The sequence below is a fragment of the Nannospalax galili genome, unplaced genomic scaffold (assembly GCF_000622305.1).
Source record: "Nannospalax galili isolate Female #2095 unplaced genomic scaffold, S.galili_v1.0 scaffold846, whole genome shotgun sequence".
Lineage (NCBI taxonomy): Eukaryota > Metazoa > Chordata > Mammalia > Rodentia > Spalacidae > Nannospalax > Nannospalax galili.
Window position 1 is genome coordinate 317,178 of NW_008356458.1, and position 8,228 is coordinate 325,405.

Consider the following 8,228-nt stretch of genomic DNA (forward strand, 5'->3'; position numbering starts at 1 on the left):
TGGAATATGGAAAACACAGATCGATGCTTTCTGTGGTCATGTATTTGTAAAATGTATGTTTTATTGATTCATGAAGTCTTAAAAATGTATGTTTTGTTGATTCATGAAGTCTTTTTTAATGCTTTAAACCCTTCTTATGGTGGCATTAAGAGACAACAGAACATTTGAAATGCTAGTTTAAAACGTAAAATAAAACATTGTATGCAGATAGTTTCCATGGAGTTGGAGGTACTGTCTACAGTGAGAAACAAAAGAACTGTTGGCTTTCTCTGAGCACTTGTGAGAAAGTAGGGATTCCTTTGTACTTCTAGAAAAAGGCAAGTTGTTTTCTATATGCTATTTTGCAATCCCTTTAAATTGTGAAATAATCAAGTTAGGTGACATTAAATTTTCTTCAGCACACAGGTAAAGAAAGCATGTTTCTGGATTTGATTTTAACTTCTTATATCTGGCTTTATTTTACCTGGGTATATTCTACTTACTTAAAAACAGATGCTATCTGAAAAAATCCATGAAAAACCAAAAATATGTTGGAGTCTGTAGAGAGAAACTCTTCACCCTGTTATTGAAGCTAGGTCATATTTAGCTTATGGTTTTTTGCCTCATCTGCTTGGCAGTTAACTTCATGACCTTGAATACTCTTCTTAGCTTTTAAATAATTCTCTGTCTTCATTTACCTGCTTGCTTATCCAGATTGCACATGAAATTGCATGGCATAGCTCATTGTATATAATAAAGGATAAGATCTTCTGAGCACATTCATCTAGGTGGTTGAATGAATGGATCTTGTAATTGTGGCAGACAGACATGTTTCCTAAAATAAAATTTTTGAAAACTAGCATGACATATGGATTTGATATGATTTAACATCACTTGCTGATCTTTAAAACTATTTTTTTAGCTTAGTTTCTTTTTATATGTATGAGTGTGACCCTGCTTTTCCGTATGTGCACCACCTGTGTGTGACTGTGCAGTTCAGAAGAGCGTGCCAGATCCTCTGAAATGGGAATTAACAGGTTGTTGTCAGTCACCCCATGTGTATGCTGGGAACTGAACCTGGGTCAATCTGCAATAGCAGCAAGCATTATTAACCACTGAGCCATCTCTCTAGCCTCCTCTGAAATTGTTTATACTGTGAATTAGAATACATCTTAAATGAAGAAATAAAAAAAAAACCTATTATAAGTCTACAGTGGCAAACGATAGTTCACATCATTCTTGTTCATAAGTATCGTGGTACTGTCCATCTGTCATTGACTTTTTATAATTTTATTTTTGTCATATGGGAGTTTACACATTTATTCTCCTTTTGGCAGTTTTAGCTTTTTATTATTATTTTATAAGAGCCTCAGGAAGTTTCTTCAAAAGTTAAAGTTTAACCTGAGAAATAAAATGTTGAGAGCAGCTTATTTTGTTTTTCTGTAGTTCTGAACCACAGATAGCCAAATCTGACAATAAGGGCATACACAGCAGAGATCCAGAGCAGAATTATGACTGAAAGTTCCAATTTTTCCATTCAGTATGAATAGGAAGGATAAGCTCTCAGTGACTAGCAAGCCTGGGAGAAATATGCAAGTGAAAAGATAACAGTATTTAACTCAGGTAATAAAACATAATGCTTAGCACATACTACATTAAAAAGCAAGAAGATGCAGCTCTAATTACAAAAGGTACCTAGAAGTAGGCTTTTCATGAAGTACCATCAAATTATATGTAAATTTGTTCCTTTTGTACAATTTCCTATATAAGAAATGTCAGTTCAGTATAAAACATTTGTTATCAATAGTTAGCTTTTGTGCAGTTTTTATTGACAGTTTTTTTTTTTCAGCCTCTTCGATTAGAAAGTCAAAAATTTGTTGGAGGGTGAATGTGAAGTTTTTCTGTTTTACATGTTTTCTATAGCTGTCTCTCTTTTTAATCCTCATAATGGTCTCTCACTTTCTATACTGCCAGATAAATTTCTGTGCATAAAGTCATAGAGTCACAGTTCATCAGCTCCCATTAAGGATTTAAGGTATCAGTACTTCGGAAATGAGGAGCCTTTTCCCTAACCTTTGCTCCATCAATGAATTTGGAGAATAGAATGATATCTTGACATAGACTTAGACAGTAAAAACATTTGGCAGAATTTTTATCTTAAAAAGATCCCATATAGGGGCTGGAGAGATGGCTCAGGGGTTAAGAGCACTGACTGCTCTTGCACAGGACCCGGGTTTGATTCCCAGCACTCACATGGTGGCTACAAACTGTCTTTGACTCCAGTGCCAGGGGAATCTGACACCCTCTTCTGACCTCCAGGGCACTGCATGACACAGGTGCACTCACATACATGCAGGCAATACACTCATACACATAAAATAAAAATTTTTTAAAAAGACCCCATATGTACCACCAGTAAAAGAATAGATTCAGTGATTTCATTTATTCTTTAATATTTAAAAAAGGTAGAAACTAAGAATTAAAAATTTTCATTTCTTAGTTTGAGCATTTACAATTTAATAGAATTCTTGGATTCAAATTTACAACTTGCCCTATTTAATATACTACTGTAACATGGAAAGGGTAATTTGAAACAAGACTTGAAGTTAATTGAAATAACTGAAGATGAATTTTTGCTCAAAATTCATAGGAAATTCTTCCTTAATGGTATGAATAAACATTGCTTTATAAAGATTTTTTAATATCTTTATTATCTGGCTTATATCTGTAGTCTCTTATCTGAAACATTTGGGCACAAACATGTTTCAATGTTTTAGATTTTCAAAAGATAGAATACTGTCTATGTTCTGTGCTGTGTGATATTCCAATAGTGTCTTAAGGAGTGCCCAAGCAAATTGACATTTCCTGATGCCATAGAAGGATAAAAATTATAAGGAATATCTTTTCAGCTGAGGTCATATTTTGCTGACAGTGAACTTGCCTTTTCAGAGCTTTGCAGATATTATTTCTACAGATAAGGCAATTAATGAGCCCATAGTATTACACGTAATATCTAAATTTCATTGAGTTTGTTCACATTCAGTTAGGGTATTATATTTGTATTATGCCATTTAATCTTTGCATCTCTTTGAAGAAAATAGTATTAATTTCATTTTGTAGAGGACAGCTTCAGAGAGATTGAGAAATTTGCTGAAGGGCACATATTACTACTAAGGAAGTGGAAGAGGTGCATTTAAAGTAAGTTGAGTTAGATGTCAAGGCTGGCCTGTAAAGTTACTACATGACACCTATGAGGAGGAGGAGGGGGAGGGGGAGAGGAAGGGGGAGGAAGAGGAAGAGGAAGAGGTGCATTGTTCTTTGCCAGGGCAGAGCAGGTTATGATGAATACAGGAATGCAGTATGGATGGAGAAGTTCATCTAAAGGAAAATTGGTTTCTGTTGCAAAGGGAAATATGATTAATGTGGGGCAGCACAGACTTCTGTGAAGTGTCCATTCTTTAAGAGTAATTAATTGCAAATGAAATTGAGAGTTTGTTTAAAATTTTCTTTTTAAGTTAAATGTTTTTTAAGTTGACCACCTGCCTCGTACAGTCTGAACACCGGACCTAGGATCTAAATGCTCTGGTTTCTATTCCAATTCAGGCAATTTCTAGGTTTTGGATCTAAGACTCAGACTTCCTGAGCTTGTCTGTGTAATATGACAACAAAAATACTAATCATTTCTCCAGTGTACACTGGGTTATCTAACATCTCCCAAGGACTCTGTGAAAGTTCATAGCATGGCCATCTCCTAGGCTGGTCTGTGCAGGCCTGTGTCACTTGTAGCTGCAGCAGAGCAAGTGTTATGTGACTTCTGTTGCTGACACAATTCCTACAATATCTACCTTGGCTTTTTTTTCATCATCACTCTTGAACAAGCTGTTACATGTAAGAAGTATGACTTCTGTGCTACAACAAAGCCCGTGATCAGTGTATGGAGAAGACCAATTCCTGTAAGGCAGCTGCCATTCCAACTTTCCTGTAAATGTTGCCTGAAAATCCCTACCCCACAAATATTTTGGGCCTCATGAATCGGAAGCCCCATTAAAATAACTTTGAATGGAAGACAAACACCACATGACACCTGCTTGGGTGAGCTCAAATACAAGGGGTAGCAGTTGATGGTGATAACTTACTGAGATGCCTGGTAATTTGTTATTCAGCAGCAGATATCAAAAAACAGATTTGTTATGAAGAAGAGAGATAATGTGTTATATTCCTCAAATGAAGGTGAGCAGCTGTTTTATTATAATTGTTTTGACAATCTAGAAACCAAAGCCTTTTTCTCTAATATCCTCAGAGGTTTCATTATAATTTGCCATTGTGATGAGCAGAGTTATCACTCTGTATTCCCTGGATAAGGATAGAACATGGATATTTTTGACTGGCTGTACAATAGGCTAGGATACATTTTCTTGAAGAAAGACATTTTTAAAAGTCTGTCCTTTTCCACGCATGCTTATATTTTAACATTGAGTGGGATTTTCTACAATAGTAGACCTTTATTTTCACCTGTTATTGAACTTCTGACTGGCCTTGAATCTACATGATAGAACCCATTCCTCTGTCTTTATAGATTCTTTGCTCTTTAGATGCTGTTGGGGAATAAAATGTGAATGCGGAAAAAGTGGCAGGAAGAGTTGACGAGCAATTGGATGAATGGCTTCCCAGTGATTGCAGCAGGCTGCCACAGTGAATGACAAGAAGGAATTGGTTCTTTAGAGTTGTGCAGAGCAAACAGATAATGAAACAAAGAAACATGGGGGAAGTGGGGGAGCTACAGTGGTTAGGAAGTGAAAAGTTTTTTGTTAGAAAACCAGAGCAATCAGCAGTAAGTTGAATGGGAGGAGATGAGGTGGTGGAGGTGGTGGTGGAGGTGGTGGTGGTGGTGGTGGTGGTGGTGGTGGTGGAGGCAGGAGGAAAAGGAAGCAGAGCGGAGGAAGGAGGGAGGAGGGGAGGAGGAGGTCAGCCTAGGGTTGATTGGTGCTTCAACAGTTGATAGGTTCACTCTTTCCTATCTGTAATTAATTATAGCTATACTCAGTTCAGTTTTTCTCTGGAAGGAAACAGGTGGCCTGGACTTCTTTATTCTGGTTATTTGAAATCAAGGAGAATTTTTTTGCAAAGTTTGTTTTTCTACATCATTCGTCACACTCTGTGTCATGGTCTCATTAAATGTATATGCATTTTATTATTGTTGCTAGCAGAGAGAACTAGAAGATAATGGTGATTTGAAAATAGTAACGAACAAATTGCACATTCAAATGTTGACATTCTGAAAAAGATAATAGCTCAAAGTTTTTCCATAGCTTTTGAAATATCTCTGAATTCTGTTTTTCCTAGCTATATGTAGATTTTATTTGAGAAAATGTTTATCTGGTTATATAAACCTTAGTATTTACACTGGACAAATGAAACTCTTGGAGGAAAAGAAATTCATATTCCACTACAGGGAGGTAAATATACATCCTGCAGCTTGAATTGGTCCTAGGGAATTTTAAGAAATTACTTGTATGTCTGAGTTGATGAATTATTTAATTTAGGGTTACTTTCCTTTTTTGAAGTTGGGCAGTGTGCAAATCACACTAACAGGTAGATGACTTGTTTGTATCTAGAGGCGTTTGAGTCATTTTCTCTCCTACTTGGCAGCAAATTTTGGGAAATTGCTCTTACTTGGGGTTATGTATAGGGATCACCTGTGAAACAGCTTCCATGGTTTCAGAACAAGGTCACTAAATCAGGATCTCCAAGTGTTGGAGTGTTGATCAGGTACACAGTGAGTCCGGTTTGTCCCCAGGCTGTGTAGAGAAGTGTTGCGGGTTCCTCTCGGGCCAGCTGTGAAGACCCTGACCTGGATCGGGTCCCCTGCTGATTAGAGGGGACAAGAGGCAGGGAGTCACTACACACAGACCCCGGGAGTTGGGTAGAAGCAAGCACTAGGCGAGGTGCTGCAGGCTCCTTTAATGCAGGAGGGGGCACGCCTTATATTTCCCGTTTCTCCACCCCCAAGTCCCTTTAGTCAGCATATGTTTTCTAATTGGTCCACGCCACAGTCTGTCAGCAGTCACTGGGCTCACGAGCAGGGTATGGAGGCCTGGGCTCCTTTTGGTGGGCTATTTGCGGACCAGGAAGTGAAGTGAATTCTCGCTGAATCCCAGGGCTCTGTGTCCACCCCATCTTTGGAGCCCTCCTGCTACATTTCCACCCTTTTTCTTTAAAAATTACTTTCCAGTGAGAGCCTGTAGGCAGCTCAGCCTCGGGATGACCCCAGGATCATGGACTGTGCCTGTCTTAGGTTGTCCTATTCGGGCATGAACCTTACCTGTCATTGGAGCATGGGCATACACATTCATGTCCTTGCTTAGGTTGATTCAGTCCACAGGAGCTTACCTGTCATTGACTACCAGCCCTCCAAGGGGTATCACCCCGGGGGATCAGTCAAGGTGGGGAATTATCTGTAGGAGGCCTTGTACATTTGTGCAATCCAAGTCTGTCAGGCTGCATAGGGTGGGTTGAAATCATCTTCATGTATTGCTCTGAGGGTCTGATACACTGAGTGATTGAATTTTTTCTGACTGTGGGAACAAAGAACAAGGCATTTAAGAAGTAGAAAGAAGAATAATTATGCCTCTCAGGAGTAGGTAAGTGATGATCCAAGACGGGTCAAACAGTGCTTTTAGATTAGACCAGATTTTCTCTAAGAACCCTGAATTAATGTCCAGCATGGGGGCACGGGTATAATTTAGAGCAATAACTTGATTAGTTAGTAATATAGAGTAATTAAGAAACTTTTGATTCCGGTGGCCATGACTATAGTGTGTGAGTTCTAGGCGTGCTTCAGTAATATTCTGTACTTTATAGGGGGTGAGAAAAACTGACCTAAAGCGAGGGTCACAAGCTAGCAGAGCCCTGTCTTTGATAATTGCCAGCTCTTCACTTAAGAGATCAATTTGTTGTAACACATTAATTGCCTGGTAAAGATCCTGATTGATAAGGGACTGAGTGTGAAAGATAGAGGAGGTTTTGGACACAGCCTCGTTGAGTGTCTACACAGTAGTGGATGATTGGGTGATAGCTACTGCAGCAGTGGCTGCCGACCCTAATGCAAGGATGATGGCTGAGATGAGAGCGGCAGTGACCCCGAAATCCCGTTTTAAGTGGGGGGGGGGCTTGCAACAAGGCTGTCCACTCTATAAGGGTGACAGCATGGAAGTGAAGTGGGTTGTGTTGGTGACTGGAACCCAAAGGGCCACGGGTTCACGCATAAAGAGAAATATGTGAGCTGGATGGTTCCAGCAGGCCACCAGTACACAGGTGGTGTTGGTACAGTACACAGGTGTTGTTGGTATCAGAGCAGTTGAGTTGTCCCTGAGGGTCGGAGGTAACATTGGCTAGCAATAAGGCAAACGGGAGCCGCATGCAAATGAGGGTAGGGGGCCAGGATATCGTGTGATCAATGGATGTAAGGATTTTGTTTTTGGCAGCACAAATAGAGGGATTGGTGTTAGTGTGAGTGCCGTTGGAAAGCTTAAGGCCCTGCTGTGCCAGTAATGGCCTCATGTCTATGTAGGCATGTGGATCACGGAGGTCCCAAGTATTACCAAGTATTGATTCTCAGTTGGTATGGGAGATCTTAATGCCACAGGGATAGGTGGGGCCAGTTATCTCCAAGATCCTAGGGGGTGATTAGAGGGGGAGCGGCTGAAGTGCCAAAAGGGAGGGATGGCATGGTTGGGCAGGGGGTGGCATCTCTGCCATGGTATAGCGAGTGGGAGGAAAAAGGGTGCAAGGGAGCATATGAATGGGCAGTTGGGGAGTGGTGGGCATAGAATAGCAGGGCAAAATGGGGGCGGAGGGGTGGCAGTCCCCTCTGCCTCCCCTGTTATTATTGTCCCCAGTGCAGCGAGGACTGAGGTTACATCAGTGTTGTTGAAGGTAGGGGAAAGGCCCTGGGGTTTAAGCATGTAACCCGAGGAGGCACTGTCAGCATAATCTTGGATGGTCAGGTTAAACAGCCCAATGCATGAGGATATGTTGTTGGTAGTGAAGCATGGAGAGTTATTTAGGGGCCAGGAGCCATTGAGTGATTCCCAGGAAGTAACTGGATCCATGGTGGGGAGGCCAAGCATAGAATTAGTTGAATAGACGGTGGAATAGGCTGGGGAATCAAGCAATAAGGGCAAGAGTATAGGCGGGGAGGGGACCAAGGCCCAGAGATCATGGGCCGTGGCAGGGACGGGGGAGAGCAA

The 8,228-nt window shown here is 40.5% G+C and overlaps 1 protein-coding gene across 1 annotated transcript in view; it reads left to right on the top strand.

The window, feature by feature from the left end:
- Cntn4 (contactin 4) overlaps positions 1-8,228 on the top strand; it is a 1,122,320-nt gene that overhangs the window by 29,292 nt on the left and 1,084,800 nt on the right. The gene's annotated exons all lie outside the window — the stretch shown is intronic.